General features: G+C 40.2%; 1 protein-coding gene across 5 annotated transcripts in view; it reads right to left on the bottom strand.

Moving 5' to 3' along the window:
- The window catches only part of Sema6d (semaphorin 6D), a 585,978-nt gene that overhangs the window by 367,944 nt on the left and 194,545 nt on the right, over positions 1-23,489 (bottom strand). For all 5 annotated transcript variants that reach the window (XM_087652073.1, XM_087652079.1, XM_087652091.1 and 2 more), the window contains exon 3: positions 4,828-4,908. The gene's annotated coding sequence lies outside the window, so the exon portion shown is untranslated. The remainder of the gene's footprint in view (positions 1-4,827; positions 4,909-23,489) is intronic.

Genomic DNA, 23,489 nt, shown 5'->3' with positions numbered 1-23,489 from the left:
TTCAGTATACAGAGATTGCTTTTGATCAGAGGGTCTCAACCTGAAGAATTTTCCATTGGTCACCTTGCTTTTATGTCATCCTTTCAGATGCAAAGGGCGAGGAGGAGAAGGAGGGGAGGGGAGGAAGAGAAAGAAGAGAGGAAGAGGAAGGGAGGAGAAGGAGGAGGAAGAGGGGAGGAGGCAGAGGAGGAGAATAAGCAAAAGAAAAAGAATCTTCATTCTGGACTTTATTAGATCAATAAAAAAAATCCAAGTAATAGCTGGGGCCTTTGAAATACAGTTGCTTCCTGGTTCTTTCTCTGGCCATTCCGATCAGCTGCAAAATAACTATGGATTCTTGGAACAGAAAAACTTACTGTTTTCTGGACTTTCTTTGAAATGCCAAAGAAAGTAGGTGAGGCTTTAGAGAACAACTGTTTCTAGTATCTACTACCTTGTCTTCCTTCACTCATGAGCCTGCTCTTGAGGGTGCCAGAGAGCTTCCCATCTCATCCTCCCTGACTTCGTCTCACCTCTACTTTGACTTTGTATTAAGAAAAGCCCATTATTAGGAAGAAAAATGTAAGTTGAGTTGGAAACACTATGAATAAAAAGTACTACATGAGCCAAATTCCAAGAAACTTGACTCACCAAGTTCTTAGTACTATGATTGGCCATGACGATGGTAATCATGGCATCAATTTTCTGGCTAATTGAGTTAGCTACAGTCACACGGAAATTTGGGTACAGTACTGCAGGACATTTCCTTACACATCATTCATACAATTCTCACTGGTTGTTCCTATAGATTAGCTTCAGAGTTGTGTGAGCCAAAGTAGTTATTGCTGTGGGGCAGAATGGGGTCTAGACAGAATTTAAGAAAAGATTAGTAAGTTGTGTTATGAGAAGAGATTCTTATCAATACAGGTAGATTTGAATAGTTATGAAAGCAAAAAGAGGCTTTCATGTGTTTAGGGGTTACAGATGGGGAAGGCTACCATTCTGGAGGATGGTAATACGCATAGGTAAACATATTTACAATGGAGAACCCTGGGAAAATGTACAAGTTTAATTTCTCCAAATGGAAATGGATGATATTACTGGTTGGTATTTCCTATGTCAGCCTATTTTTCTGACCCATATCCATTATGTTAACGTTCTTTTCTAGCACACTGGATTAAAATCTGGACCATTTGTGCTTAACTTCATCCATTATTCATAGACCTTGATTGCTTCTGACATTAGGATATGAACGAGGAAGTCTAGAAAATATTCCATGCCTTGCTCAATTATTGAGATTTCCTGTTTATCATTTAGGTACGTTTTCTAACAATTGCAACTCTATTGCTTAAGGATATATGCCCAACAATTCTTTGCAGAGACAAACAGTATAGTGTGCTTAGGCAAATTGTGTTTTTTGACCCAACATCAGCCCCCCAATTCCTATTGATTATCTTCAGCGTCTATAATGAAATGGAGTCCGAGAGTAAACTCAGGGTTTGGTGGGGGTGTTGTTTGTCTTACGGAGCAAACACTTGAAGGAGAATTTATGGAAGCAGAGGGCTGTGGGTCAATAGCTTTTAAAAAAAGCTCTCAAATGTAAACAGGCAGAGCACTTTCTGAGCTATGAAGGAGACAAGAAAGGAGGCTGATGGGGTGGGGACGATGGGAAGCAGGAAGACAACTGAAGACTGGCTTTGTAAAATGGTCCACATCTGAAAGGAATTAAGGGAGATGTGGGTCTGAGAAAGTCCTCTTCTCCTGAAATGTCAACCCTTGGGACCCTTGTCTCTCCAGTTCCTGACAGGGATTGCACAGAAAACATTTTCCTCAAAGTCTCCCATGTTCTCTTCTTAGCTGTAATTCTAGAACCCTGAAATTGAAATCAGTGCATTGAACACTAGGGATAGTTCACAAATAATTCAGGGACAGATAGAGTGATTAGCTTTTGTTGTTATCATAATTCAAGGAGGAATGTCAAGGGTATTTGAACTCAGAGGAACTGCAAGCATTTGCTGACCACAAAACGGCAGCCCAGCCTGAATAAGATGCAATTCTACCACAGGTCAGTCTGACCAAGTGTCTTTAATGACAAGCGAAGTTTCCATGGCTAAACCCCATGTGATAATTTTAATCTTTACAATGTGTTTCTTGTGTATTTTTTTCAGGAAATTTTTCAAAAAAGTAAAATTAATATCAATCATAGTTTTGTAGACTAAGATCTAAATCTCAACATTGAAGGAATGTGCAGAAGTAAGGAAGTAAAAACCTCTTCAGCTAAGTCAGATAATGTTTGAGGGCTTGGGTAGAGGCCTGCAGATTCAAAGGTCGGATTCTTCATTACTTTCTTCAGCTCCTAGACAGCCTTTCTCAAACGAGTCTGATTTGTTAACAGTGTCCTTATATCACAGATATAGAACGGGAAGGTGTTGCCCTTGGTTCTCTATAAGACAGAAGCTCTGGGCTACATTCAGAGAAACCTCCCCATATCCTAATGCAAATCTTTAGCATAATATTTGCAACATCTTTTAAAGCTCCTCTTTCTCAATAAGAAAAATAACAGCCTAGAGTTCATGTGACTCTGTGGTTCGAAAGTCAGTCGTAAAGTACTTTCATAGAGGTTTATAATTTCATTAAGGCCAATAGCATATTCTGTGTGTGTGTGTGTGTGTGTGTGTGTGTGTGTGTGTGTGTATGTGTGTGTGTGTGTGTGGTGTCCATATGTATGTGTTTCTCCATGCTACCCTCATTCTACTGTTCGCCCTTTCTTGCCCTTTGAAATTCTAGAAAGCATGTTGAGGTTAATTGCTGGCTCTTCTAGGATTTAATGTATTGTCTATAAATATGTGTGTTTAATTCAAACTTTATTATATAGAACTGTGAATAAAAAACATCGTGGACTGAAATCAACCAGACCCAAAGTCCATCTCTCTTAAGTGAACCTCCGTTCAGTGAAAACAGTCATTCTGAATCTGCAGAGCTTCAAGTCAGACTTTACATTTACTGAGGGTGTATTCTTGATGGAAGATAAGTGTACAGGAATATATTAAATATTATCTGCAGTGTAACGACATCCCTATTAAAAAGTTGACTTAAACTCTACATCTAGATAAGGAAACTATGACTCATGCATGGGAAAAACAAAGGTTTGGTGATAGTTCTAGGAAGCACAGCTAAGGCATTGAATGAAATATGAAAGGCAACTTAAAAAATTTCAAAAGGACCCCATGACTATCAGATGCAAGATATTATGATGGAAGCAAGCGAGGTAGCCCAGGGGGAAAAGGCGCATTTCATCAAACATGGTGTAACTGATCCCACCGGATCCCACATGGTGGAAAGGAAGAACTGACTCCAAGAAGCGGTTTACTTACTTTTCTCATATGGGTCCACACATAATACACACAGTGACTAACTAACTAACTAACTAACTAACTAACTAACTAACTAACTAACACAACTAACAACTAACTAGATGTAAAAACAATGTTATGTGACACTGTATTGCTAGTCCTGGCATCAATCTATACAACACATCTTCTAGCTTCCAGCATTTTCACTGTCATTTGATTCATTGTTCATAAGCAGTTTTTAAGAACACAAGCATTAAAGCAAAAGTTAATGTAACTTTTTTAATGTAACTAAGTACAGAAGCAGACAATTTGAGAAGAACATACTGAAATGCTAAATACACCCAATTCATGGTTTTCAAATTTACAAATACAAAACCATGCCTGTTATATAAGAACATCCAACGAAATGGCAGAGAGTCATAGTCTGGTCAGTGTACCATGGACATGCTGTTAGGCTTCATTAAAATAAGGACTCGGAAGAATCCAGGATCTATTTTAGGACAGTACTCTTCAGAGAACCAGATGTGCTGAGGACAGCCACACACTACGGAGATAGATCAGTCTCAAGTTGAAGTGGAGGAGAATCAGGCATTGTTTCTCAATTTATTCTATTAACCCCAACAACTCAGAACCCCACGAATTCACTAACGTCAGACGATGTGATTGTACTTGAAGTGTGTTAACCACTCCCTGGTGCGATGCCTATCTGTATTAGAATGTATACAGACACTGTGATTCCTTCAAAAAAAGTTGTAAATATTTGGTTGCTGATAGTTTCAGCATTTATTCCTTGGCATCGGATCTAAGAGTGTGTATGTATGTGTGTGCACATGCATGTAAACACACATGCAGGGGAGTGAAAGATTTCTATTTTTAAACCCATCGTTCAATAACACGATGCAAGCTCATCGGCTGGCATCTTCAACATTATGGCAATGTTTTGAAGTCCCAGCACACAGATGTGGCTCTACCGGCAGCAAGTGTCCAGTGTGGAGGCCACACTACCAGTGCCAGATAGTCTTCTTGTTATGCAATCACTTAATTAACTACAGATCCCATCCCCTCACAACCCAGTTTCAAGACTCATGCTAAGGCTGTTACTGCCCCCTACAGAACTGAAAACAGCCACTTCCTCTTTTCTCCCACTGACATGGACTTTGTGCTCTAACAACTAATATTTCATCTCTGTAGAAACAGCTCATTGTAGGAGGTGAAAACCATGTCCCCTTCTTGGTCCAGTTGTATAACTTAAGGAACTACAGCTATTACTCAATTTCTTTCCTTTAATCCAGCCTAACCATACTATCTATATTTGACGTTTAAGGATTAATCATGGGGTTTCTCTGATATTTTCTTTCGTTTTGGTAAGATAACTTACAGGGAAAATGTATAGATAGGAACTTGTTTACCTAAAGCACTTCATTTTGCATCTAGTACAAAAATCCAGAGCCGTGTAACATTTTCTGTGTTTTGTTATTATATCTTTAAATCTTACCACTGCAGGCAAATGTGAAAATCCTTAAATTGCTGGCCTCAGAGTTCCCATGTCAACTGGCATCTGTTCAGGTTGAAGATCCTGCCAAAAGTCAAAGAAAAACATTTATGAGACAGGGCCTGATGGCTGATTATTTAATCCTGAGTGTCCAGCACTGCCAGCAAGCGTGGGCTTTGAATGCCTGCTGCTACTTTAATAATAAGCCCTCTTACACCCAGCTGAATGCAGTGTACCAATGGATGCTTCCCCCTGCTCTAATAAGAGACCGATTATCGATCTTCCCCTACATGCTCCCATTGAGACCAGACATTCAGGAATACAAACGGAAAAGAAAAATGGCACATTGCATAATTAGCTTTAATAAATAGGAGCATAATTTCTATAAAGAAAATAGTGGCCAATCTAATTTTAATGAGGCGCAAACAGGCTTTTGTTGAATATTGTACAAGAGGTATAGGGTCCCAAATACATTCAACAGTCAAACTAAACAGCAGTCTCCAAACTCTGTCTCGTCCCGTGGGATGAGCTTTGGAGGCCGGGGTGGACCACCTTGCTCTAACCACACTACTGGAATAGACAAGTACAGACTTAGAAATAGACATACTGAAATGAAAGGAAGATGAATCTTACGGGAAAAAGTGCAAAAAATCTTAAAGATAGCATGGTGAGAACTAATTGAATTAATGTTTAATCAGCTCATCTAACCAGAGATACCTTAGACCAAAACGGATGGCTCAGACCCTGAAGATATAGCTCCGGGGGTAAAGTGCCTTCTAGAGAAGCAAGGGGTGGGGGAGGCTGTGTTCAATACCCAGTTCCCACAGAAAGGTTGTACAGGGTCCATATTTGTGACATCAGGGAGGGAGGAAGGAATAGAGACAGACTTGTCTGACATCCTAGTCAATAGATGAGGAATAGGCCCAATGAGGATAACATGATTGCCTACACACACAGACACTCACACGTACACATACACATGCGCACACATACACAAACACACACATACATACCACACATACATATGTATGCACGCACGCGTGCGCGCGCGCGCACACACACACACACACACACACACACACACACATGCACGCACTCACGTGCGCTCATACCACAATTCATTGGCTCGGACTTGAAAGGCTCTGAGATCTCTCAGTTCTGCTCTAATGTTCCAAGTCATTTCCTAATTATAAGGTACACAGGACTGGATTGTCTATGCATCGAATTTATCTATATATTTACTCTGAGGTAACAGACACCAGTTCCCTGATTTTTCACAGATAACATAAGCACATACATACATACATATACCATCTGAGATATTTTAAAATTAGAACATACAGTGCTTAGTCCCTCTGATTTAGGTCTGTGTTTTAGAAGCATATGATTATTTATGATAGCTTTTGGATGGAAAAAAGAAGACATCAGCCTTATATTTACCATCTGCTGAATTTTTAATGAATAAATATACTTGATTATTTTAAAGACAAAAATATGGACCAATATTAAGGATGGAAACTTGCACTCTTGAGTTTGGAAGAGGTTTTGAGCCTTTCTTCCAAGCGATCCTTAATCAAGGATCTGGGATGGCTCCAGGATGAGGCCATCCTGGTGTGCCTCACTCACAGAGCAAGCTCATGGCTAAGCAGTGAGGCCACTTTGAGAGTAGTTGGTGAGAAAGCCCCTCTCTGTGAAGCTGCCACCTTGTTATGTTTGCTGATTCTGCTAACATAAGCTGAGCTCTGAATTTAGCAGGAGAGTGGGTTGGGAGGCACCAGCTGTGGTACTTACTTAAAAGGGAAACCTGCTTAAGGCTCAGAAACTGCCATCAACAAAACAGGGAGAGTTTGTGTGGGTGGCAGGATTGCTTCATGCTTGTTTCAGTTGTGCTTTGAATAAATGATAATATGAAATCCAGGAAGCAGACACACATATTCATCCATACTGTCATTATCACACGTGCTCCAGCAATAGCCATACTGTTATTATTTAGCCAAAAACCTTGAGTAACAGTGTTTTGCATGAGGGACTGGAATCTTCTCCTTCTCAGAGAGTTTGAAAAGCTCACGTGTTTATTCATTTGATGAATTTGCCTCCTATCTCACCTCCCACATCGGAACATGCAACTTCTCATCAGGCTTTTAAGTGGACTCTTCTGTATGAGTGTTAACAGTCTGTGGCTGGCCTCGGAGCACTGGCTACAAGCTTGCTTCAGCTTCCACTAACACAGCAGCCTTAGACAAATGCTGTCAATCTACATCTGCACCCCACCTTCCCTTCTAAAAAATAAAAGCAATGATCTAGGGAATTCTGAGAATACTTTCAGCTACAGCATCATACGAAATGCTGACATAACGGGGATGTGAAGCTGGCCAGTATCTTTATCTTGGCATATGCTCTTGGCTAATGTTGTGTGGCAGGAAGTGAAGTCCAGAAAGCCATGATGGTGTAGTTACTGTAAGATCAAAGGTTGAACCCAGAATTTCAACTCGTATGTCAAGGCATACTGTATTCTAACCAAGAAGGTTTTACAGCTCTATTCCCAGTACACACTCGCTCACTGACCAAGGAGTGTTCCTGGCAGGATTTTCTTTTCTTGGCTGACAGAGGAATACAGTGTGTCCTTTGGGGTTCTCTCACAGATTTTCTCAGGGTTAGAACATATGCCCAGATCCCAGGAGGTTTGTCCTCCCACACTCACAGCTGTACAACACACAAGAAAAAGTTATATACAAGCTTAAAACATACTCAGCATTTATAAAAACACTCTGGGGCACCTTCAGATGTATTCCAGAGACATTTCTATTACCAAAATATTTCTAGGTTATTTTCTGCTTATTTCCATGGACTCAGATCAAATCCTTATTTATTTGCCCAAAGTTCAACACTTGACAATACAATATACCTTGCAAAATCAACAGATACCCCTTGCTTTCCTGTAGAGTACAGTTTTATGGGAACCCGGGAGTGTATATTGGGAGTAAAGAGGGGCACAGTCCACAAGAGACAGGTCCATGCTGCCTGAGTTGTCTTCCTTGGAATTTTCAAATAGGTTAGGAGTCTACCTGTTCTCTTGGCATAAATCAGGTTATCCAAATCACTTTTTCTGTCTTTCCTTATTCTCCCAACACTCCTTTGCTTATCAAAATGTTACTTGTCCACTAACAACTGGGTCACACTCACCACTCTTGCATTCCTACCGACCCTGAGCATGTACAGAACAAATCTTTTCTTCATCTCTAGTGCTGAGAGTAGAAAATTTTTCATGGCTACTCATGCCGACTAGTACAAATCAATTAGCTCAGCATCATTTTATAGGCAAGAAGAGATTTATCCAAAAACAAACCAATGAGTGATTGGTTAAAAATAAAAAATTGCAAATCAAAGGGGAGCCAGGGTGGACAGAAACTTTAGATGGTTGAGTATTCTGCTCTTTGCAAGATACTGTTAAAAATATATATGCAAACACAATACTTGGATATACATTATAATGTATATGTGTATATATAATAGACTAAATTATTATATCTTGTTCTCAGAAAATCTTACTCAGTAGATAATAATTGTTCCTAATTTACAAGTACAGTAGGTAATTTTCAGAGTGGGTAGGTAACAAGTAAGGTCACTATAATATGAGAAATTATATTAAAGGGTCACAGCATTAAGAAAGTTCAGAACCACTGAGCTAAGTCTACCTAAAATAGCAATGAACGTCATACTCTGTGGTTATTTTTTTTAATCATTTACATGTATTATTCTTAAGTACCATTAAGTTTTATTTGAAAATGACAGTTATATTGAATTTTGTCTTATTTTTAAATGACAGTTATGCTGAATTTCATTTTATTTAAAGGGATGACCAAGAGAAGTATGGTTATATTCATAATAGACAGCATTACCTAATATAGATGTGAAGTTGTTCCTGCGTGTCTACTGTGGTTTGATTTCAGCAGCACCCACAGTATACCTCATTCTGTGGATTTCAGTTCCCTTAAATTTGATTAGAACTTATCTGTGTGTAACCTTCAGTATATGGTAAACCATGTGTAGATTACTTATAATACATAAAACTCTGTGCCTTCGGTCTAAACTGTTATTTATATGCATCGTTTGGAGAGTAGATGCCATAGTCTACATGTTCAGCAGAGAAGCATGTTTCCCCCATATTTTCAGTTGGTTGGAATGAACCAAGAGCTCGGAACCCATGGATGGGGAGAGGCAACTCCACACAGTGAACAGTTAGCGAAGAGAGGACAATCAGCACATCTATCTCCTCACTGACAGTTACCTTCTAGATGCTCTTGTAAGCAAGAACATTGGAACCATCCTCTCAGCAAATGTCAAACACTCAATACATGATAAGTAACCATTTTGTCCATGTTGTATATAAGGTGTCCATCATTTTTTCTTTATTTTATTTTATTGGTTATTTTAATTTTTTTATATTTCAAGTGTTATCCCCTCCTCCTTCTCCTCCTCCTTCTCCTTCTTCTTCTTAATATTGCCCTTGCCCCTTCTTCCAGACATGAGTAACTAGCATTCTATCCTCTGTTTGAAATGTTTAGCTTGTTCATATAAGTGCAATCATACTGTATTTTATTGTTTCTTACTCATTTCCCTTGACATAAGTAAAGGTTCATCCATGTAGTCACAAATGAGCAAATATCCCTAGTTTTAGAGCTAAATGACATTTATATGTAATGCGTGAATATAAAAATAACAGATATGCACACCGAGCATAGTCATCATCAGGATAGCTCAGCTCAGATGGGAATGTCTATGTCACAGTCATCTGGCTGCCTTGCTTTGTCACCATCTTTGTTTTCTTTCTGTAATAGTTGATGAGCGTTACCTGCCTAGAGACATGAAATGTTGTATGTAGACATCAATAACATGGACACTCAAAGCTTTTTCTAATTCTATCCATCAGGTCATAAAACAGGAAACCGAGGGCTGCAGAGAGAAGAGGGGAAAGAAGGAATGTCAAAGCACTTTCTTTTCAAAGAGCAGCTCTCAAGGCTCCTTGCACAGGCTGGGGTGAGCCTGCACTTCTGAATCGGTTGCTGCAGGGCATGCGTCTCTGCATACATATGCATAATGTCCTTTTCACACCTTGGAGCTGGCAGATGCTGCTTCTGCTTGGAAGGTGTTTGGTAATCCACTCGAAATCATGAGGACTCATAACTCATTTATGCAAGCGTCACACCCCTCTAGATGACAACTCTGGCTCTGAAGAATGATTGAGAGCGCCATGGATTTGGGCCAAAAAATGACAGTGAGCTGCCAGCAGGAGGCCTCCAGCTAGATGAGGAGATGGCTCTAGTCAGAAGAGCAAGCTCGCTCGGGCAAAATCAAAAGTCAAAACCAAGGAGGGAAGAACTGTTCTGGTCTCAACGATTAATTCTGTTACAATAAAGAAGACCCTAGGCATTTACTGACTTTACAGGTAGGTGGGTATATAACCCTATCCTGGACTCTCCATGCTAGAGAGTACTGGGCACCAATATAGCCATTTTGCATACTGGACCTTTAAAATTGCTTAACCATGAAAGGTGGTAGAAACAGAAGATGTATGTACAAGCAAGGGCGAGGGGAATGAAGATGTGGTCCTGGCTCTCCCAAAGTAGTCTGTAACCGGTTCGCACTATGCTCCCTTGACCATGATCCTCAATCAAATCCTTTACAATCGTTCTCAAACTTTTGCTTTCATATTACCAAGCTCATGGCTCCTCTCCCTCTCCCCCTGAGGCCCCTAATAGCATGAGATGCTATGTGTGCTTCTTAGAAGAGTGTCAGCTTTTCACAACTATTCTGTCCCTGTTAGACCTGGCCACAGGGACTCTTTCATCCCCTCTGAACTTTACTGTCACCATGTTTTGGTCTTGTCTTAACTTCTTCTAGAAAAGTTCTCTCTTCCCCGTTGGCAGGTTTTCTACCACGCCCTTTGCAGAAACAGCAGCTGTTTCACCAACAGGGAGAAGTCATTCTCATGATTCCTTATACACGCCTCTACCTGACCACCTAATACCCTGCGCTGGAACTCGTTTTATTCATTTGAATTCATACAAAAGACAAATTTCTAGAGAGTAAGATCAATGCCTGTAAAAGTATGTTTTAATCCAGAACACGAAGCAAAATGCCTGGCTTCTACTGACTTTATAAATACATAGCCATTAAAACAAAAGGCACATGATTGATTTCCTTTTCATAGCATTTTAGCAAAGCAGCTGAGGGCTTTCATTCTTCTTGGTGATACTGGGGAAGCCTCCCTAGCCAGTAGCAAATCAGAGTACCGATTTGCCATCTTTAACAAAAACCATTCATCATCTTTAGCCATTTCTTTTTTTTTTAATTATTAATGGCATGCTTCTGGATTGATCAAGTTCCCCTAGATCACTGTGTCTCTGATTTCTAATCAAACTGCCCTGGACTGAAATTTAGAGTAGTCACCTGTCATAACCAAAGTTGGTAAAAGCTGAGAATCTAGTTAAATCCAAGTCCTTCCTGAGTAAAAGGAACAGAACGAACACACATAACCAACGAACCTGTCTTGAAGAACAAGGTGAGTGTAGCAGTCAAGACCACTCAAAATTTAGCAGTGTACTTAACCCTCATTTCCTCACCATTCTAGGCCTTCAGAATGGAGATCCCTCATACTCAATAGGGTTTTTCTGCCAGCATCATTTGGGGAAGATTCCCCACACCCTCCTGAAGAAGTGCTTCTTTTGGGAAGCATTGCTGTTATTGGTGGAAATGTGTTTTCTTTCAAGAGTTGTGGGGCACAAAGGAGTTATGGTGATTTGAATGAGAATGAACCCCATAGGCTCATATAATTGAGTGTCTGTTTCCTAGTTGGTGGAACTCTATAGGAAGGATTAGAGAGTGTGGCCTTGGTGGCAGAGATATGACACTGGGGGTGGTCACACCACAGTCTACACTAGGCCCAGCCTCATTCTCCTTTCTACTCCTTTATTGGCTCTCAGCACCAACTTCAGCGCCACGCCTTCCAGGCTACTGCCAACTTAAATGCTTTCTTGTATAAGTTGCCTTGGTCATGGTGTCTTTTCACAGCAGCACAAGAGTAACTAAATCAGGAACTGAGAGCTACTTCTGGGAACCACGCTAATAGTGTTTCTCTTGTCCTCACAGCCATGATTCTGACTTGGGCCTTAAATTTCCAAGCTTAAAATTGTTTCAGCCTTCATAGATGGCCTTTCTATTTAGTGGATTTCTTCATATCAATATATTCTGTTTGCAGTGTCAACAATCATCTCACAAATTTTGGAATTGCAGGGTGACCTTGTGATAAAACTGTAGTCAACTATCTTTAGAGAGCCAACCAATCAAATATCTCTCCACCTCCCAGGAGCATCATGATACCCCATCCCTTCCTCTATGCTTTTAATTGTGGGAGTATTTATGGGGAGCTATCTTTTCTCCCCACTCCCACCCTCCCTAGCCCATGTAGATGAATTTGGATACACTCTCCAAGACACACAACTCCTCATCCTTCCCTGTACTACCGGTGTGCCATGCTCAGCTGCATAATCAAATTCATCACATTTTATCACAAGTGGTTACTTTATGCATCTTACTGATGTATCAGGTTGTAAATTCTCTAAAGATAACATTTCCTAATGAATTATGCCCCCCACACACACAAGGTAGATATTGGTAATTCTTTTTTGTTTAAACTGAGTTGAATTGGATTGACATGAACTCACATTCACATTTCATGTTATTACCTTGCTGTTTGGTAACAGGATGTGCATAGCGTGGGTCTATGCTTTAACTGTGCTCTTGTACACCGTTCCTCTGGTCTCCTTCTTTTCAAATAGCGACTATACAACAGCAGATTTTCACAATCATTAGGTCAAATTAGTACAAACGCTAGGAAGGCTGGGCAAACTCACCAACCAACACTGGGATTGTGGAAACAAGCCTTTTGTTAAAATGCTTTGTTTATTTCTATTCATGAAATCTGAACTTCTTTAAGTGAGCTGCAAAAAGGCAATGTCCATTTCACTAACACTACTTGGTCTACTAGCCTGGACTAGCCTACAATGCACAACTGTGTTTCTTGAGATATCCTAATAATCATAGGCCTTTGTTCCTGCATGACTGGCTCCTTACTGCGGCACACTGATGCAGGCTGGCATGACTCTCACACATTCACTCCTGCGAGGAATGAATAGGCTGTTGCAGTAATGGGAATTTGTGGCTTTGCCTTGGTTTGACTATTTGTTCATTTATTGAATATTTATTGCCCCTATACCTTATGTCAAACAATACAATACTATTATTAGAAAAGAAAACTTTGAAGTTTAAGGAAATCTCATGGGATAGGGAAAAGACAGAACATGAACATGAACATGAACAGAACATGAAATAGCAAGTTGAAATTTTACATGTGTATGTATGTAGAATGCTGAGGTGGGGTGAGTAGATAAGGGGTGACCTATACTATTTTCTACTTCTATTCTGTGTGGAGAACCAAAAAGTGCCTCACCACAAACATCTCAGTCAGCTATCTAGCATCCCTTAAGAGTTCACAAACTGCTCTTTAGAAGCTGGTTATCCCCATTACAAACAGTGTCTATTGCTGTTATGTGAGTGGGGCTCAAGATCAGGGACATCCCTTCCAAAGGACCACACTTCCAGTCACACCCAACATGACCAACTCTCTGACATGGACATTCTTAGGATATAGCGTGTAACTGGAAAGGGCACAGGGTGAAACACATCCTAGGAGAACCTCAGAAAGAATGATGTCACTCTGCCCTGTACATTAACCATTGACTCACGTGGCTATTTAGATGCAAATTACCCCAGGCTACATATAGTGGACATCCCATTCTTGATCACAACAGTCACATTTATAACCATTAGCATATGAGGCTGTAGCTACTATGCATTCCTATGATCAGAATTAAAGGATATTGCTCTAAAGAATGATCAAAACTTGTACTCATCAATTCATATATCATTAATTTATGGGTTATTTACATTCTGGGGTCAGAGAAACAAGGACAAGAAATAAAATTATTTATGCTGAAGGGCCTATAATCTAGTGGGAAAGATAGACAATTAGAAGTAGAAAAAAGGACTATTAAGCTGTGGGTTTTCAGCACAGAGATACAAAAACATCTAATTTTGCCTAAAAGGTAAGAGTTAACATGAAAGAAGAAATAATTTGAGATGATTCCTATAGGATGAATAGCAGGTTCCTTCCTTCCTCCCTCTCTTCCTTCCTTCCTTCCTTCCTTCCTTCCTTCCTTCCTGTCTGTCTGTCTCTCTGTTTTTCTTTCTTTCCTTTTTTATGATAAAGATTATTCATTGTAATTTATGTGTTTGGACGTTTACCTGCATGTATGCTTGTATACTATATGTGTGCAGTGCCCGTGGAGGTGAGAACAGGATGTTCTATTCCCTGTAACTGGAGTTACAGACAGCTGTGAGTCTCTGTGTGGGTGTTCGGAACTGAACCTGGGTCTTTTGCAAGAAGAGCAAATGCTCTTAACCCCCGAGCAATGCCTCCAGCCCCAAAGTAGTAGCACTCTTCTTGATATTCAAAGTGGAAAGGACATTGGACAGGAGAAGAATGGTATCTGAAGTATGGAAAATATTAGTACACATAGAGAAACAAAGGGAATTTGGTATTATTGGAACGAAATATAAACGTTTAAAATGTGGGTGTGATGGTTAGCATGCACTATAACGTTGATGTGATTTAGAATTACTACGGGAACAAATGCTGGCATGTCTCTGAGGGATCACGTAGACTTGAGGTGGAGATGGAAAACACCCGCCCTAAACTCAGGTGGCACCATTCATGTGGTCTGGGGTCCTGAATAAAATTTAAAGGAGAATGAAGCCAAATACCAGCATTTATTGCTCTTGGGTTCCTAACTTTGGATGTGATGCGACTAGCAGCCTCCTGCTTTTCCTGCAATCTCTCCAAGTCATTCTGGACAGCATCCTCTAGGATGGGAAGCTACAAAAACCCTTCCTTCCTTAAGTTGCTTTTGGCAGGTGTTCGGATGCAATGAAAAACACAACTAAGACCTGTGAAGACAGGTTACAGAATGAAAAACAAACAAACAAACAAAGAAAGAAACAAACAAACAAACCCAGTTTTTCCTTCCAGCCACTTAGTTCCCAGCAATAATTACTCTGAGAATAATTATTATTAATAAATGGCTTGGCTATAAGCTTTGGCTCATTCGCTGACTAGCTCACAGCAAATTTAACCTATTCAAACTATTCAGTGCTTTCCACAGGGTTAGGTACCTCTCTCCTTCTTGCTCCATTTTTCCCTCAGCTTCTCAAGCAAATCTCTACCGAGTTCAGCTACCTGCCAGTTTACATCTATCTCCTCGGCATCCCTGGGTGAACCTCCCACCTCTTTGACTATTTCTGAGAATCCTCTCTCTTCCTGCCAGTGTCTCACCCCCATTTCCTGCCTCAACTCATTGGCCATAGTCCTTTTCATTGACAGGTAATGCTTATAAGAGATTCTCTCTACAGTAGAGATACAGCATGCTACAGGAATTGGGTAAGAAGATGGAGGAAGAAACGAAGTTTAGGAACCAGAACACAGAAACTCCTAGTATCTGATCATTTTTCTATTAACCCGCACATCTCAATTCCATTACAATTCTTAGCTGAATCTTAGAGGCTCGAGGGTTTATGCTCAAAACTTTCCCCTGGTGGCTTTATTATCTTTTCCAAATCTTCATGTGACTGCAGTGTAAATACTAACAACACTGACAAATTTTTATGAAATTGGTGTGAATCAAATGAATCCAGACTTGATGCAATGTATGGCAGGTGTCAAACACTCAAAGACAGAATCTACAATCATTTATTCGATAAGAAACGTAGGGTGATAATAGACTTGGACATCAAAATAAAGTCACCATATGGTATAGAGACCCAAGACAGGAGATAATTAACAATTAACAGTAACAAGGACTGCTAATACTGACAACTTAGTGTATATTAGACATGATGCCAAGAGCTTTAAGCTTATTAATTTAATCTGATCACCAATCCTACAGGGTAGACTGCCATTGCTCTGAGAAAGACAGAGTAAATTAAATAATCTAAAATGCATGTCATTTGTGACAGAAGGAGGGTTTGAACCCAGGTGCTTGGCTCCTACATCTGTTTGTGCTCACAGCTCCAGATATCCTGTGTCTGTTAGGAACTCCCTGTCAGAAGCATTCATTCAGGATAATTTTAATTACATCCCTTCAAATCAACACCACCATGTCACATGTATGTGCATGGAATCGTCTGTAGGAGGCTAGCCAGATGGAAATGGGCAAAAGTGGATAGACTATATCAGTAGAAAGTCAGACTCAAAAGTCTTAAATACTGAAGATGCGTGTATGTATCCAGAATGCTGTCAACAATGGTGAGTCCATATTAACCTTTTGTTTTATTTGTACTGACTCCATCGAAGTGGCATTCCCATGAGAAACTCCCAGTGTGCTTCTTTAGCTTTACACAAAATGTCAGTGGAGAATCAGAAAGGCTGTCACCATGAACTACACACAAGTAGAAGCTGTTGAATGACCTTTTCACAGGGGTCACCTAAGACCATTGGAAAACATAGTTACATTGCAATTCACAAAAGTAGCAAAATTACAGTTATAAAGTAGCAATGGAAATAATCTTATGGCTGGGGGTCCCCACAACATGAGGAACTGTATTAAGGGGTTACAACATTAGAAAGGTTGAAAACCACTGCTCTACAACAAGGTTTCAGAAGTCATGAGACCTTCCAGAAGACTTACTGGAACTCTCTTAGATGGTGTAGGAAGAGGGAGAGGAGAATCATAGCTTTGCTTCCAAATCAACAAAAGCCAGTTGATGACTTAAACAAACCCCCATTCCCTTTTTTAAGACCTCTGATTCATTTCTGTCACACATGCCCTACTGTTCCTGTGTTACATGGTGCTTCCATTGTCTGACTCACAGGCAGTCTCCTTCTCCTGTGCTTTTCTAAACTCTGCTCCTGATGTTTGTCTTTTACTGTCATTCCTTTTCACACCCTCCCTCTTTGGTGAGTAAATTAATTCAATTATCCTGAAAGTTCATTTTAGTCCTTCAGAGCCTGGCCTCCCCTTATAGGTCCTGCATTCCCAAGGTAGCACACTAGCCTGGTTCAGCACTAGTGACAGGAGCCTTTTTATTTTTTTCCCTATTAACAATGGGATGGAATAATTGCAGGAGGACACAAGCGCAAACCATCAAGGGCAAAAGCATTTCTTGCTAGTCACACCTATTTGACAGGCTCAAAGGCATGTGAGGGGCATCAGCCAGCCAACACAAAGGTCTAGGGATCCAGATTAAGGAAGGCAAGGGTTCAGTTGGCTTCTTTACAGTTCCAAAGCCTTGAGTTTTTGCAGGACGGCAGCTGCCTTGGTTCCTGATTAAAAGCCAATCATTAGAATGGAGTTGTCATGGGGATCTTTATAACCTAGAAAGTTCACTGAGGGGCTGAGGCCCAGAATGACCTTCAACTTCTCACTAAATCTCTTTTATTCCCTGTTGTACTTTCACCAAGAAAATGTTGATAATCAATGAAAACATAGAAACTACAAAAAGGCCTTTTTAACTGACAAAATATATTGCAGTTTTATTTTTAAAGTGCCATTGTTGGGGCTGGAGAGATGGACTTGTGGTGAAGAACACTGGCTGTTCTTCCAGAGGACCAGGGTTCTATTCTCAGCACCCACATGACAGCCCACATCTGTCTCTAACTACAGTCCCAGGGCATCCAATACTCTCACAGAGACATATATGCAGGCAAAACACCAATCAATGTTCATAAAATAAAAATAAATAACTTATTAAAATACAAGCCTTTGAATTTACAAATTATTCTTTATGACAAATTTCTGAAAGGAAGTGGCTTTAGTGTTTTGATAGGGATTTTAGATCATACAGCCTAAGGGCACTGGACAAGGTGTTTCTCCTGTGAAGTGCTTCTAGACACTGGGTCCATAGCCATTGTCTGCCATGCTCTACCACAGTGCACCTTTCCTCAAACCACAGCAGCTTATCTTAGCCAAAAGGAACGGCATTGGGTTGGTCATTAAGATCCAACAGAACTTAATAACAGAACTAGCCCTTGATACCTGAACTAAGGAAGAGGTCATGGTACCGTCCAGTACCAGTAACCTTTCCTTCCTTCCACCTGGAGTCTTTACACATGGCTTCCCATATATGAGGCTCCTAGTATCTGATCATTTTTCTACTAACCCACACAGCCCAATTCCATTACAATTCTTAGCTGAATCTTAGAGGTTCGAGGAAGAACAAATGGAATTCTCTCTCTCTCTCTCTCTCTCTCTCTCTCTCTCTCTCTCTCTCTCTGTGTGTGTGTGTGTGTGTGTGTGTGTGTGTGTGTGTGTGTGAGAGAGAGAGAGAGAGAGAGAGAGAGAGAGAGAGAACATTTCAAGGATATTAAGAGAAAAGAATAAAGAAGTAAAACCAAAATCCCTTTATTCATTTTATTGGCCAACACCCAGACTCTAGGTCCTGCGCTGAAGATTCATAGAAGATGAACAGAAGCTGGGGATTGGCAGCACCGAGTGGCCTTCCAACTTCAGATGGTCTGAAAGGGCAGCTCACTCAGCAGCAGCCAGTAGATTGGGAGCCAGCACCCGATCAGATAAAGAGAAAGAACATCTCTGGACAGAATTAAAAAGGCTATTTTGGGATATGTCAAAAGGAGAAAAGCTAGATTGGAAATGACAGCAAAGGTGATTATGGCATGCACAAAGGACACTTCCAAAGTTCCAGCAAAGAAGGGAAGATTTCCTAATCATTCTTTAATTGTACTTCATAATTAGCTAAGTCATAAATGTCACAGCTGGGATTAAAAGATCTTTCAAAAGGCAGGATCTTTTATGAAGTTCTGAAAGGGGAAATGCTAGTGTTTGGGGAGATGGGCCTGGTGCTCACATCCTTTTAATTGGTGAAATGACTTAAGGACCCAGATTTCATGATTGCATGCATTCATAAAGCACAGTTTGAAAGATAGTGTTTTTTGCTTACATCTAATTTTTGCATTCTTCTCCCCTTAAAGAAAGCGAAAAATAGCAAAGGAAACATTTTCAGGGGAGCAAAATCTCAACAGTGGAGTTGCGTCTGAAGCTGCTGGAGGCAATGAATCCATGGGCTCATCATGATGGGGCAGCATTTCAATGACAAATGGCCGAGCATTAGGACATAGGAAAGTTTCTGAAGTAAGTTGTTCCACTACATATTCTTAATCAGTGTCATAGAAGGCATAAAGAGCAGGCAAATTACTAACACAAAGTAAACATAAATAAAATCACCCCTAGAGACTTCGCACCTGGTGTGCTAGTGTGCAAATAGAACTGGGAAAGCCACACACAAAAGTCCTTTTCTAACTGGATGGAATTTCAGGAAAGTGCAAAAGAAAAATGCCAATTTGGGATAACTTACACTCAGAGTTGTGTCCGTCCTTTAATATTGCATTGGCTGTTGTTATGTGTCAGATTCTTTGTTCAATGATAGGGATGGCAAACAAATGGAGAGACGCCAGTATTCACAATCCAAAGGACAAAGCCTTTCCCATATACATGTTCTTCCTTCCTGATTTTTCTCTGTATAATTTCATTTAGTGGGGATCTTTCAGTAAAAATCCCATGTAGAATAATGCCTCATTACTACCTGTAGTCTGATCTTTGAGCACAAGACCCAGGTACCAAGAAATTCCTGGGTTGTTTGTATGAAGATTTAGGACACCTGTCTAAATGGATGAGTCCAAACTGGAGTTGACATTTGTCCCCCGCCCCCTTCTGCTTTCCTTTGTAGTTCTCACCAACCTCTACTTTACTTCAAAGCCCTGAGTGCAAAGAGCTGATATTGCAACTAGATTGATATCATAGAAAATATAGGTAATATCTAGATAATAGGTATGGCCAGGCTTAAAACAGTCTGCCCTTAGCTTAATGTTTTGCTTTCACTGTACTTAAATTCTTTGTCTTGGAACTTGTGTCTGTGTGAGAAGTTTAATGGGACAACTGTATACATCTGATAAAATATACACACATGAAATCATGGATGCTGAATACTGTCAGTAGCATTTATTTCTTCTGAAAAAGAGGCTCTTCATCTTTTGATTATATAACAGAACATTGCAGACAGGATGGTTTGTAGAAGAGAAGAAACTGATTATAATTGTGGAGGGTAGGAAGTGTGAGAACACCACACCAACATATGTTGGGGGGCCTCCTACTTGATCATCCCTTCTACCCAGCCCTGCAAGGTCTAGCTCACTCAAGATAACAAGGTCAAACTATTCACAAAGTCAGGAGATCAGTGACCTAAATTTCTTAAAAGTCCCACTCCTTAGCCAGAAAGATGGCTCAGCAGATAACAATGATTGCTGACATTTGGAGAATCTGAATTTAATCCTTTAGGCCCCACTTGGCAGAAGCTGAGAACCGACTCCTGCAAGCTGTCCTCTGACTTTCCCACACTTGAAAGCACATGTACACACACACACACACACACACACACACACACACACACACACACAAACACACACACAGTAATGAGAAATTTAGATGATCCTACTCCTGATGTAGTCACAGGACAGTTTAATCTTAAGTCTTGGTGGAAGCATTCAGACTGTTACCCACTCCATAATTTTACTTTGCATTAGGTCTCTGTCTTAGTTTGCCACTGTGAAGGAGTCCAGGTGGCAAGAACATGAAACAGTCACATCAATGGTCAGCAGCAGAATGAGAATGAGTGCAGGCATGCTTATGTTCTCTTCTTTTTTATTTAGTCTTGGAGTCAATCTCATGGGGTGGTGCACCAACGTCTAGGCTGGATCTCTCCACATCACTTAACATAATCAAGATACCCACCCACCAGTCATGCGGGCAGGCCAATGTGATCAAGACAATTCCTCATTGAGACTCCCTTCCCAAATGATTGTAGACTAAGGTCAGTTGACAATTAAATCTAAGCCCACATCTACTGTTGTTGATGTCCTTGTTCAGTTTATGTTTAGGCAGTCAGGTTGATGAGACTGCATGAGTATAGCTTCTGATGTTGTTAGGAGACACAGTCTCATAGCAAACTTCTTGACCCTCTGGCTCTTACAATGTTTCCAATCCCTCTTGCTCAAAAGGAGAGCAACAGTAAGAAGCCAAAGTCACTGGGAAACGACTATGAGGCTATAATGTGTGTAAAGAACTACAGACAAGTAAAGAATACTGAGAGTCAGGGAAATAATCTTCCCCAGGAAAGAGAACACCCATTAGCTATCTAATACCAATGGTCAGCCCTGAGAAATATATTCAAATAATATTATACAGGGTAAGCAAGTTATATATATGTGCATGTATGTATATACTCAGACATGCATGTAATAGAAATCAATGGGGAAAAATCATGAATTTGAAAAAGCAAGCAAGAAAGGGTTTGGAGGGATGAAAGAGAAGAGGAATAATGTAGTTATATCATAAACTGAAAAATAAAAGAAATAATAAGGAATAAACTAAGCATCATGGTGGTATAGTAAAATCTTACAAATCAGGTGGTGGAAACAACAGAAACGCCCTTCCCATAGTTCTATAAGTTCAAGTCTGAGGTCATGGGCAAGTATGTTGACGTATGAGGGTCTTCCTCCAAGTGTACAGAGAGCGCTAGTATCTGGATATTTTAACTTATGTTTTGCATAAAGGTATAGGAGGTGCAGAAGTTTTCGTGCTCATAGATAAGCACTAGGGGAACCTGGAATGTGCAGAATAAAGGGTCATTCCTTCTTGAAAAGAACTGTAATACCTGTGATCCACCCCGAGGCTGGGGGCAGACATGCTTATTAGCCTGGTGACCCTTGCATCACCTGTGCAGTAGAACTTTGCCTGAACTGGATCTTTGCGAGAATCCTTATCATGAATTTCTTTTATTGTTTGTTTGTTTGTTTGTCTTGTTTTGTTTTTTTTCAATCGACCGATAGAACACATCTTTATGAACTTTACGAAGAATTCTAATGTAGAAACGAATGTCTGATCTGTTTTTAGCTTACTTTTTTCCCCTCAAGATTCATTTGTGCTTTGTAAACACAGCATTAAGTTAACTGTCACCAGAAGAGTTTTTGCCAAATTGTACTATGCTTAAATATGCTTAAAATAAACCACTTGGAGTCAGACTATGACATTTGAAACAACAGTGGCTGCAGAACTGTGTTGAGCACAACTGCCTTCTTGCCAGCCAGGAGGTCATAGATACCCTCTCATAAAGGAACTAATCCCCAGATGGGACTTTTATCCTAATCCCTTTATGTCAATCTCATTAGTACCCCAAGTTTCCAGTAGGGTTGATTTTGTATGGCTCCTGGAATGACACCAACATTCAATTCACCCCACTCCCAGAGTTGCTCATCTCATATATCAGCATTTTGCAAATAAGATTCAGGTAGTGTGGACCATAACCTATGCTCTGTACCCCACAGTATTCTACAATGTACTCCATTTCTTTTCCTAACTTAATTAATTGATAAAACCATACATTTCATCTTTCCGATCAAGTCCTCTTGTATAGCTTGCCTAAACTTGGTGGTACCCATTGCATCCATGCATCTTCTACAAGTTGACCCTTGAGAACTGTATAGGCCATTGCTGTCTTGTCTATATTCTCTAGAACGTATGCTTTCAAAACATGCAGTTTTCTTTAAACTACACAATAACTAGTGAATAATTAATGGAGTGTCATTTTCTTTTAAAAAATCTGTATTTGCCTTTATGTATATGTGAAGTTGTGTATTCACATGTGCATGTGGATGCTCACAGAGACCAGCCATCAGACATGGATGCTTAGAACCAAACACAGGTACTCTGCAAAAGCAGCAAGCACAAACACCGAGTCACCTCTCCAGCCCTCCCTCCGGCCTTTGTGGTGCTGGAGATTATGTCCAGGGCATTCTCAGGCTAGACAGAAGGAGACAGGTTTTGTCATCTGTATAGAGACTGTTAAAGAGACGCTGCACGACAAAGTTCTTCTTTGAAGGATGTGACTGCTTCATTTAACTGCTTTACTGATGACAACTTTCCAATGACATTTTCAAGCTCCCTTCCCAGGAGCAGAAATATTCTTGAAATCCCAAGAGTTCGCTCTTCCCCTCACTGTGCTTAGAGGAACAATGATGTATACTTTCTAAGGTACAAGTAATTGAAACATTCCATCTTTTCCGTTTCCTGCGTTTCAAAGCACCTATTATATATGTAATTTTACAAATGAGATACACTGCCATACCATACCTTTCTGTACGTGGGTATGTCATTATTTCTCAAGTTTATTTTTTTAAATGCTAAGAAATACAATGCGGATTTGTGGTAAGGCATCACAGAAAAACACGTTCTTAAAAAACAGCAGTGATGGTTAATGAAGTCTGGTATAAAGCGATGAGGAAGACAGGAAGGATTATCCTTTTCTTCACTTAAAAAAACAGACTTCCTGGGTTGCCACTTCACCGTGATGTCTTAATATTCCCTCATTTAATTATGTAAATCGTCAAAGAAGGCTGCTGTTTATGGTAATTTGCACTTGTGGAGGTCTGCTTCCCAAGGTAGGCTGATTTAAATCAAATTATAACTAAGGGAGATTTACCA

Source organism: Rattus norvegicus, chromosome 3, assembly GCF_021556685.1.
Source record: "Rattus norvegicus strain SHRSP/BbbUtx chromosome 3, alternate assembly SHRSP_T2T, whole genome shotgun sequence".
Lineage (NCBI taxonomy): Eukaryota > Metazoa > Chordata > Mammalia > Rodentia > Muridae > Rattus > Rattus norvegicus.
Note: the sequence above shows the minus strand (reverse complement) of the source record. Positions and strands in the feature narration are given on the sequence as shown.